Here is a 12,500-nt window from a genome sequence, read left to right as displayed (position 1 = left end):
ATATATATATATATATATATATATATATATATATATATATATATATATATATATATGAACAAATGATTAATAAAACATGTTAAAAGACATCTTGAAAAAGAGTTAAAAACATATTTAATTTTAAAAAAGGAAGCACAAGATAAGTGGATAGTCCTTAATCCGCGGAGTTTCGAAGAAATACTCTCCTTCTCATCAGAGGGCATGGATTAGCAAAATGCAGGATCGGATTTTGCATATAAAAGTATTTAATGAAACTACAAGTAAGTCACAGATCTCACTTGGTTAAAAAAAGGGCGAGGTAAGGGGAACAGGAGGCAAAAGAAAAATGATAAAAAGAATATATATATATATATATATATATATAAATATATTACAGATTTTGAAGTAGTTATTAGCAGAGCTGGGGCTTTAAATTTATACATGACAGTTATTTCTAGGATAGTTGCTCTGAGGTGATCGCATGGATCGAAATCAAGTATTAATTAAAAACATACAAATGCACCAGCTCTACTGACAACTACTTTAGCATTGAGCACTATCCGAACAGATACATACCAACTTATTAACTTATAGTCATTATAATGTGACTACTCTTCTTAGTAATTAATGGTTTATTTAAGTCATTAGAAACCTTTGAAAAACCCTGTTGTGTATGCCTAGTTGGGTTGTGCTTCGTTACCCCTTCCCCCATCATCTAGACTTTAGTTGCATACAATCGCCCTACTCGCTTTTTCAGTCCTGTTTTATTTGATTCCAAGGCCCACCGACTTTCCAGCTTAAAATCGATCAGCAGTTCCCCCCCTCCCTTCCTTCTCTGCGTTTTTTTTTTCGCTTCTTCTCTCTTTTAAACCGCATTCTTTTTTTTTTATTTTTTTTTATTTTTTATCTCATTTCTTTATTATAAGAAGAAAAAAAAATCCACGAAATCTAAAAAAAACAAAAAAAAACGTTTATTTTAAATAGATTAGAAACAGTAAGAAAGAAAGCATACAAATGGTACCACGGGGAGCGGGGAAGGGTAAAAAATCGACATTCCCGGGCAACACTATGCTAGCAATGTACAAATAAAATGGAAGAAAAAAAAACAAACAAATGTTGTTGCTCGCAAATTCTGATGAACGATCGCAAAATTTTGTTTCTTCTTCCTCTTCTATAATAATAATAATAATAATAATAATAATAATAATAAAAAAATTTATATATGAATTTTTAAATTTTAGAAATACAAACTCTCAAATTACTTGCAAGCAAAGTAAAAAAATAGATATGGTAGCAAGCAAATAGCAATATAAATAATGATATCGAATACAATTATTTTTAAAGCATGCAATAGTATATTTCATTTTTCATCAAATTTGCATATATATATATATATATATATATATATATATATATATATATATATATATATATATATATATATATATATATAAAATACCCATTTGCATAAATATACAGATGTGTGTTTAGAAACAAACCAAAAACACACACGTATGTATGCATATATATTTCTGTTTCAATATGACGGAGATTCGGGATGATACTACTGTTTAGCGCATTTTCTGTTACTGACAATCTATCATAAAAAATTTTTTAGATGAAATTAAAAAGATAACAAACCAATTAATTGATTTGCTTGAATTGTTAATAAAACAATTATCTGTTACGTAGTTGTTAACAAGACATCCTTATTCAAGCCATAAGTTCAATTATTTCAGTCCGCTTGTACTTCCAATGTTGCATATATAAATTATAGTTGGCCAGGGTCTGCAATAACCAGCTGGTGCCCCAGTAGAGATTTATTTCATATTTATACTATCTACTTTCACTTTCACTTTCGGTTTAACTCATTTTATTCTTCCAATAACATTTATTATTCAAATCAATTGATGTATATCGAACTACCCTTGCATTATTGATTATTTTCCTTTAACTATATACCCCAGTTTTGAAATATCGATAAACCTCAGTTTTTGCATCCTAATTTAAGTCAAAGCCAATATACCTCGAGTTCCAATTTTTCTACTGAAAATATATATTTATCTATGCATCTATCAGAAAATATTTATAAATTTAACCACCAGAGTCGAAAGGTATTGATATTAATAAGAGTGTGCAACCACTTCTCGTGTGTCTGTGTTTTTCTCACCTCAACGTAACTTACACATTTTATTTATTTACTTACTATTTACTAAAACCAATGAATGCAATACCGTAGACTAAAACAAAATTAAAAAAATATATAAATATTTAAAAAGTAATTCTGAAATTAAATCCATCTGAATGCATTCTGGTTTCGTTGTAAACAAATCAACCATTTTAATATTTTGGCAACAGTCGAAAAAGAAAGAATGAATTGCTTCGTCTTCCTTTGCAATAAATTAATGAAAAAACATATCAAATTTCAAAGTAATCTGTTTATTTTTATTTTAATGTTTAATAATATTTTATTATAATTATTGTTATTATTGTTATTATTATCACGATTATTATTTTATTATTATCATTATTATCGTTACTGTTATTATTTTATCATCAATAATATTATTGTTGTTATCATTATCACGAGGATCATCATTATTATTATTATTATTATTATTATTATTATTATTATTAAAACTGTTATCATTATTATTATTATTATTAAAACTGTTATCATCATTATTATTTTTACTATTATCATTGTTATTATAATTATTATTATAATTAGTATTATCACAAACATTATCATTATTACAACTATTATAATCATTATTATGACTACTATTATCATTTTTATTACTATCATCATCGTCATCATTATCATCCTCATTATAATAATAATATTAATTATTATTATTATCATTATTACATTCATTATTATTATGACGATTATCGTAATTATTACTCTTATCATTATCATTGTTATAATTATTATTACTATAATCATTTATTTTACTATTATTATTTTTTCCTTAGTATTACTATTATCATTATTTAAACTATTATCATTACTTTTATCATTGTTGTTATTATTATAATTATTATTACTATTATTATAATTAGCATCATTATTTTTATAATTAGCATCATTATTAATCATTATTATCATTATTGTTACCATTTTTATTATTATCATTACTATTATCATTATTACTATTATCATTACTATTATCCATATTGTCATTTTTATTATTATCATTATTATTTCAATTATTATTATTATTATTATTATTACCATTAATATTGCTATATTATTATTATATTTATTATGAGTACATTATTATTACTATTATGATCATTATTATAGCTATTATTATTAATATTTTATCTATATTACTATTGCTATTATCATCATTACTATTATAATTATTATCATTAATATAATTATATTATTACTATTTATATTATTATTGTTATTATTATTACTATTATCATTATTACCACTATTATCATTATTATAATTTTATTACTATTATTATTATCATCAATATTATGACTATTATTGTTAACATTATTATCATTATTATTACTATTATTATTATCATAATTTTATTACTATTATTATTATTATATATTAATGTTATTATCATTATTATTACTATTATAATCATTATTACGATTATTATTATCATTATTATTACTATTATCATTATTATTATAATTATTATTATTATTATAATTATTATTATCATTATTATTATCATTATTATTATAATTATTATTATTGTTATTATTATTATTTTTATAATTATTATTATCATTATTATTATCATTATTATTATCATTATTATTATTATTATTGTTGTTATTATTATTATTATAATTATTATTATCATTATTATTATTATCATTATTATTATCATTATTATTATCATTATTATTATTATTGTTATTATTATTATTATAATTATTATTATCATTATTATTACTATTATCATTATTATTATCATTATTATTATTATTGTTATTATTATTATTACTATTATCATAATTATGATCATTATTATTAATATTATTATCATTATTATGATCATTATTATTAATATTATTATCATTATTATGATCATTATTATTAATATTATTATCATTATTATTAATATTATTATCATTATTATTAATATTATTATTATCATTATTATTATCATTATTATTATAATTATTATTATTGTTATTATTATTATTTTTATAATTATTATTATCATTATTATTATCATTATTATTATCATTATTATTATTATTATTGTTGTTATTATTATTATTATAATTATTATTATCATTATTATTATTATCATTATTATTATCATTATTATTATCATTATTATTATTATTGTTATTATTATTATTATAATTATTATTATCATTATTATTACTATTATCATTATTATTATCATTATTATTATTATTATTGTTATTATTATTATTACTATTATCATAATTATGATCATTATTATTAATATTATTATCATTATTATGATCATTATTATTAATATTATTATCATTATTATGATCATTATTATTAATATTATTATCATTATTATTAATATTATTATCATTATTATTAATATTATTATTATCATTATTATTATCATTATTATTATAATTATTATTATTGTTATTATTATTATTTTTATAATTATTATTATCATTATTATTATCATTATTATTATCATTATTATTATTATTATTGTTGTTATTATTATTATTATAATTATTATTATCATTATTATTATTATCATTATTATTATCATTATTATTATCATTATTATTATTATTATTGTTATTATTATTATTATAATTATTATTATCATTATTATTACTATTATCATTATTATTATCATTATTATTATTATTGTTATTATTATTATTACTATTATCATAATTATGATCATTATTATTAATATTATTATCATAATTATGATCATTATTATTAATATTATTATCATTATCTGTAATATCTCAATTTTAGTTTATAATATTATATTTAAGTCAGTTTGCCTTTTTTTGTAAAAAAAAGCAAATAAACAACTTTCAATTTTATACATTAGTGTTGTGTACTTTATCTCTAGTAAAGTTTTATTAATAACGCTTAACGCAGGATGGAAATATACAGTTCATAAATTTATTTTTCCAAATAAACATTAAAAACTTATAATATTACCATTCACTGATACGGTTTTTAAGGTAGGGAACATTCAGCTGCTAATGGACGGGTATTTGTATACTTTCATCGGCACTCCCTCGGGAGAAAGATTATAAACAAACTCATCTTCCCACCGAACAAGGAGATAATGCCTGGTAATTTATTACAGTTTGATCCCAGTCTGAACGCTGTAGAAGTGACCCCTGTTTTCTTGCTGCTCCATGACAGCAAAGTTATACACAAGGTTGTTTTTTTTTGGGGTTCATTTTAACATAAGAAAAAGCCAGCTCCCCCCCAAATGGTTTCTCTGGATTGGAACAGAAATTGAAAACAAGATTTGCTCAGACTGAAAACAGATGCTACATCTTGATCTGGCTCCGAAGATGTTGAAAAGTGAAAATAAATAGCCATGTTATTCGATTCAGCTCTTCAATTCTATAAACGCTCTTCATTCCAATGAGTGTAAACATTCTAACACACACACAATGAGAGAGAGAGAGAGGGGAGAGAGAGAGAGAGAGAGAGAGAGAGAATGCATAAAGTATCTATATACATACATACTACTACAAATACATGATATATATATATATATAAAAATATTTACATACGAATCATCACTTATCAAGGCCCGGAAGCCAGTCGAGGATAAGGGTTAATGGGTGTACATTAGTTATATATATATATAATGTAGGCCTGATAGTGGGTATATATACTTGCAATCGAAGATATTGGAAGAAAAGAGATAAAAATGGGCGGGTGCAAGGAGGGGGTAGGGGTTACGGCTAAGGTGAGGGGGTTGGACCGACTGAACGAATTCCCGATACTACATAGCTGAAATTTCTTTAAAAATAGACGCTATCATCAACGATATGACATTTAAAATTAGGCTAGAATTTCAGCTGGGGAAATATTTGTAACATTACAATGTTAGTTGTTAAAGAAACCGAACAACTGGGGCCCCCTTCTCTCCATACTTGGCACCAATAGTTTTTTTGCTTTTAATTTTTAATTGCAAACATTGTTGGACTTTAAAAAATCGGTTTTCAATCTTTTATTTTTAATAATTAAATTCTTTTGTTTTTTAATAATTTTAAATTTATTTATTTTTTATTTTATTTTTTTTTTTTGATAATACATTAAAATCACATTTTTGTTTTCTTATATGTATTTTTTCTCATTGACATATTTTTGTCAATAATGGGTGATAAAAATGTATGCACGTTTTGAAGCTTATGATGTCTGCTATACTTGTTTGTTTTCATTTGTGTTGGTGACGAAGAAAAAATAGGCATACAAAAACAAACACCACATGTCATTTATTTAAACTGTTTAATGTGATGCTAAAAAAAGGGTGAAAAATAAAAATGTTTTCAAACCCAAAATAAAATCTGTATTTTTCGGTTCATTCAAGTCTAAACTAAGACTCGTGATTTTAGAGTTTTTATATTAAAAAATAAATAAAACATAAACAATAAAATATCATTTCTTTAAAAAATAAATGAATACTTATTTTCACCTGCAAAATATGTTGGCAAATATTGTACCTATTTACTATGCCTCCCCACGGGACAGAGTTAGACACCAGGGTCGTTTTTTAACGTGGAGAAAAGGTACAAAAATAAAAATTGTCTCAGTCGTGAAGGATTTCTCCTCCACCGAAAGAGAACAAGAAATGGAAGTGCAGCATCTGAAGAACAGATGGTGTTTATTTGCTCCCCCACTGAGCAAATTAGGCACAAGGCCGTTTTTAATGTGAGGTAAAAACCAGCTCCCCTTAAAGTAGGCAAAAAGGGGGCACTCTGGTTACCAAAAATAATAATTGTCCCAGTATAGAGGGTTTCCCCTCCATTGACTGGTACAAATTATCTTAAGTGCAGCATCTGCCGGAACAGATGGTATTTATTTGCTCCCCCACTGAGCAAATTAGGCACAAGGCCGTTTTTAATGTGAGGTAAAAACCAGCTCCCCCAAAAGTAGGCAAAAAGGGGGCACTCTGGTTACCAAAAATAATAATTGTCCCAGTATAGAGGGTTTCCCCTCCATTGACTGGTACAAACCATCTTAAGTGTAGTATCTGCCGGAACAGATACTACACTTTGATCTTGGCCAAAAGGCCAAGGATGTTGGCAAATATTGTAATCACAACGAAAATAGGCGGGAAAAATGTATTTATTTTCAGTTTATGAAAATTAAGTCAGGAACCATAATTTGGATAAAATTTGCTTATAAATAGATTTTTTTATTATTTTGGTTTCAATTGATTTTTTTTTAAAATAAATCGAAATATTTGTTGGCGGTTTTTAGAATTTAATTTACATACGTACCCTGCAATTATCAAAAAATAGTGACTTTTCTTGAAACGTATTAATAGGAAAACCAAAGATTTTTTTTTAAAATCTAGTAAAAAATAATTTTGTACCAAGTGACAGCACCATAAAATCGATCAACCACTTTTATAAACGATCCCAGTTGGGTCTGATAAGTCCATAGGCCGAAACCTTGACACATCAATAACGGTGATATTATTATCATTCTATGACTTCGCTATCATTTTAGAGTACTAACTTCTTTTATATTGAATGAAAACTATTTACTAAGGGAAAACCTAAAAAAATTCTGTATGTGGATGACTATATATATATACATATATATATATATATATATATATATATATATATATATATATATATATATATATATATATATATATGTATATATATATATGTATATATTATATGTATATATATATATATATATATATATATATATATACACATATATATATATATATATATATATATATATATATATATATATATATATATATATATATATATATATACCCAAAACAAAATAATATATTAATATGAAGATGTTTTGAGATTTTCCGTGATGCTATAATAGTAAAAGAGCATTATATATATATATATATATATATATATAATATATATATATATATATATATATATATATATATATATATATATATATATATATATATATATATATATTATATAAAGTCAGCTACAGACCTTACTAGCACATAGGTTGAAATTAATTTATAATGAAATTAAGTTAAGTTTGTCTTGGATTTTTTCTTGTAGCTCTTGTAACCTATATATATATATATATATATATATATATATATATATATATATATATATATATATATATATATATATATATATATATATATTACGCTCTTGCACTATTATGCATTGAAAGCTACTGAAATAAATACTGGAAACTCTACAAACCTATTTTAATGTATTATTTTGATTTTGAATACATTTTACGTTTCATTTATGTATATATGATCTATTATGAAAAACAAATCGCATTCTTACATTTAAAAAATGTCAAGTATGTTTTACATAAAAGCAATGCACCTCAAACTAAAATAAATAAATAAATAAATAAATAAATAATAATAATAATAATAATAATAATAATAATAATAATAATAATAATAATAGCTGATATATAAAGAAAGTAAAAAAACGCAACACTAAGGTCAGAATATCGAAAGCTAACCTATTTTTTTATATACAAATAGGAAAGAGGAGGAAAGGGAGACATGGTTGATTGATTCTTTAGAAAATGGTTTTAAAACCTTTGAAAAACAATCGTCTGCTGCTGTCATCTTCGAAAACCGACCGTCTTGTCTCTTTTCTGTTGGTTTATTTTAAACGCAAACATTTGTAGCAGACATCGAATATCTGTGCATATAGTTGTATCTTAAAAATTAAAAAAAAAAAAAAAAAGAATAATGATAACCTTATTAAATGTTATTAGAATGATGTGAAGGATCCGTGAAAAATCTAAGTCGAGAGCGGGGAGGGTAATGGCGGCGGTGGTTGAAATTTATCCTCCTTCGTTCCCCCTCACCTCTGGCCTTGGAGTTTGTTAATGGGGGTAGGTTGTTGTTGCTGTTGTTGTTGTTGTTATTATTATTATTATTATTATTATTATTATTATTATTATTATTATTATTATTATTATTAACAACACAGCTATAACGCACAACTGGAAAGAGAATGAGAGAGAGAGAGAGAGAGAGAGACAGAGAGAGAGAGAAGGAGAGAGATTTATGAATATGAGACGCACGGACAGACAGAGGAGGACACGACAACTACATCAAATGAAGAAGGTCGGAGGTTATAACGGCCGAAACCTTGTGAATATCAAAACCAAGATGGAAATAATAGTTTAAGTAATATACATTATCATTCGCTATCTAAAGATTTCTGAAACATATAAATTTGTTTGTTTTATTTTTAAGGCGGGCGATGGGGTGGGGGAAAACAACAACAAAAACAGGGTTTTATTAGTTGTACTGAAGGAGATATATAGTCCCCTTCCCTCCTCTATTTCTCTCGTACTCCATCATCAGCTACTACTGTACGTGGCTACCAATAAACCAGATGTTAAGAATCAATCACTCTGAATGCACTATTTTTTTTTTTTTAATAATATGTTGCATCGTTAAATTTTCTTTTTTATTAAAACTGAAATTGTTATTTTTTTCCTCATTTTTTTTTATTACGACCGAAACCAAACAAGAGTGTATCTTTTTTTGTTGTTTTCTTATTACAGTAGCTTGCATTTTTAATTTCGAAATACCGATGTTTCTCTGCACTATTTGCACTACAGAGCGCTTTTAAATTCAATTTTATTATTTTATTCTTTACAAAACACACAAAAAAGCAGAAAACAAAAGAGTAATGAACGCTCGTAAATAATCGCAGGTGCCCGTGCAAACACGGTGACATCTTTACCAGTTCTTTATTGCAATCATTTGGCTTCAAACTTCACACAGGTATCTAGTTTTTATGATATGTTCTGAGCATAGTAGCAGCAAGCACTAACAGCAAGAGGGCAGTCTTTCTCCCTTTCTTTATGCAGGAATATATATATATATATATATATATATATATATATATATATATATATATATATATATATATATATATATATATATATATAATTACAGTGTTATAAGCTTATTTTAACTATGTATTTATCTCTCTCTATGTGTGTATGTTTATTGTATTGATTGATTGATTTTTTTTTCATAAAGCTCTACAGAAAATCATATTAGAGTGTGCACAGTTTGTTGTCTGGGTTTACCTTTGATTTTTGTATAACACTATTAAATATTATTTCCTTATATGTATACAGCTCTTATCTGAAAGGATATTGAGCTATATGTGTGTGCAAGACCCGCTTTCTTTTATTCAGTTCTGTTATAATTTTGAGAAACTAATTTTCATTACACACACACACGCACACACACATATACTAATCTAATATTATAGGATAATCTAATATATATACATATATATTATTTATATATATATATATATATATATATATATATATATATATATATATATATACTAATATTGTAGGATAATATAATATGTATACACGTTTGTTTCAGTATTTACTTCAACAGTGCTCAATGCATGAGTAGAGCTTTGTAGTATAATCAAAAATGTTTATAACAAGCAAACAACACAAAAATGTTTTCCTTCATTCCACATGCGTGTGTGTGTGTGTGTGTGTGTGTGTGTGTGTGTGTGTGTGTGTGTGTGTGTGTGTGTGTGTGTGTGTGTGCACGCGCGTAAATCTTCGTTAATAATTTCATTAAAATCCATAACAAACCACGGTGGATATTTTTAAGAGTCGGCTTCATTCGTCTGTTGCTGCTGATAAAGCTACAACTACTATCTCGAACAACTGGTACGAAGAAGGACTCGTTTTCACTTTCACTATCATCGAACTAATCAGCGTTAATATATGTGCGTGTATATATAAATAACAAATACCCTGACTAAATAACAAAATACACATACTGGTTGCATCTGCGTATGTATGTTTGAAACAAATCTATGTGTACATATTTTATTAGTAGCATTTACCACATTGTCTTACAGATGCATATTGCATCTCTTTCCCCTCTCTCTTTATATACTCTGAAGAACGATGATACAAGTTTATATATATATATATATATATATATATATATATATATATATATATATATATATATATATATATATATATATATTAGTAAAGAAAAGCATACAATAAAAGGCTTTGAACAAGTCGAGCCCTCTCTGTTATGCTTTCTTTTTCTCTCTTTCTCGGTCGCTTTCTCTATCTCGTTATCCCCCCCCTCTCCCTCTCGTCTACACCTCTCTTTCTGCTGTTTTTTTTTCTCTCTGTCTCTCTTATGCCTGCATACGCTCTCCCCCCACCCCCCTCTCTCTCTCTTTCTCTCTTGTTTTTTTTTATTACTACATTAATTCTCTCACTTTCTACTTTTTCTCTAGATTTTTTTAGTCTCTTTCCATTCCACCCCCCCTCTTTACTTCTGTCAGTTCTCTCACCTCTGTCCTCCCTGCGATGTGAGAATGTCTTTTACACCGGCAGAGGAGGGCTATTTAATGTAATTTATCACAATTGATAGGGCTTTTCGTCGGTGCCACTTGGCCTGAGTAGGCTAAATAATGCCGGCAAAGATGAGGAGGATAATATTATTTGTGTGTGTGTGTGTGTGAGAGAAAGAGAGAGAGAGAATGAATACAGAGATGGACAGAACAGCATGATAAAGAGAGAGAGAGAGAGAGAGAGAGAGAGAGAGAGAGAGAGAGAGAGAGAGAGAATTGTAATAACAACAATCGTTTCACCATCAAAGTGTATAGTGCGTTTGTGAGCGCGCTTCGATCTCATAGACAACCGACCCAGCCTACTTCAGTCTCTTTCAGCTGTACTGCCATAATCCATACACTAGAATAACATGAAGTAGAAAAGATGTCAATTATCAGTGTTTCATTGCCTGTCTTTTAATTCATATATATATATATATATATATATATATATATATATATATATATATATATATATATATATATATATATATATATATATATATATATATATATAGCACCTATTTCAAGCCAGGAATCGAACATATAATAATTCAGCCGATAGTCGACAGTTCTACCCCTAAGCCAAGGGATTGGCTCTCGTAAATCATATCTCCATGTATATATATATATATATATATATATATATATATATATATATATATATATATAATACTGTATCTATTACTTTACCGTTTTACTCACCCCTATATCCGCACCCACATCTCTTGTGATATGGCCTTGACACATTATAACATTCAATAATAATGATAATGATAATCTAAAAGCTATCATATATATATATATATATATATATATATATATATATATATATATATATATATATATATATGATTGTATGTTTGTATAAGTTAGGGTTTGTTTTTGTTTTTTTGCCAAGTGGCTTTTCTCCTTTTCTGATGAGAAGCATTTAACTTTGAAAT

General features: G+C 25.6%; 1 protein-coding gene across 3 annotated transcripts in view; it reads left to right on the top strand.

The window, feature by feature from the left end:
• Positions 1–12,500, top strand: part of LOC145241987 (protocadherin beta-2-like) — a 124,160-nt gene that overhangs the window by 5,756 nt on the left and 105,904 nt on the right. The window contains exon 1 of one of the 3 annotated variants that reach the window (XM_080104865.1): positions 9,701–9,941. The exons of the other annotated variants lie outside the window; for them this stretch is intronic. The gene's annotated coding sequence lies outside the window, so the exon portion shown is untranslated. Of the gene's footprint in view, positions 1–9,700; positions 9,942–12,500 lie in introns of those variants that run through there. 3 annotated transcript variants of the gene reach the window in all.

This window comes from Euprymna scolopes, chromosome 21 (genome assembly GCF_053919585.1).
Source record: "Euprymna scolopes isolate OS-2025 chromosome 21, ASM5391958v1, whole genome shotgun sequence".
Taxonomy (NCBI): Eukaryota; Metazoa; Mollusca; class Cephalopoda; order Sepiida; family Sepiolidae; genus Euprymna; species Euprymna scolopes.
Note: the sequence above shows the minus strand (reverse complement) of the source record. Positions and strands in the feature narration are given on the sequence as shown.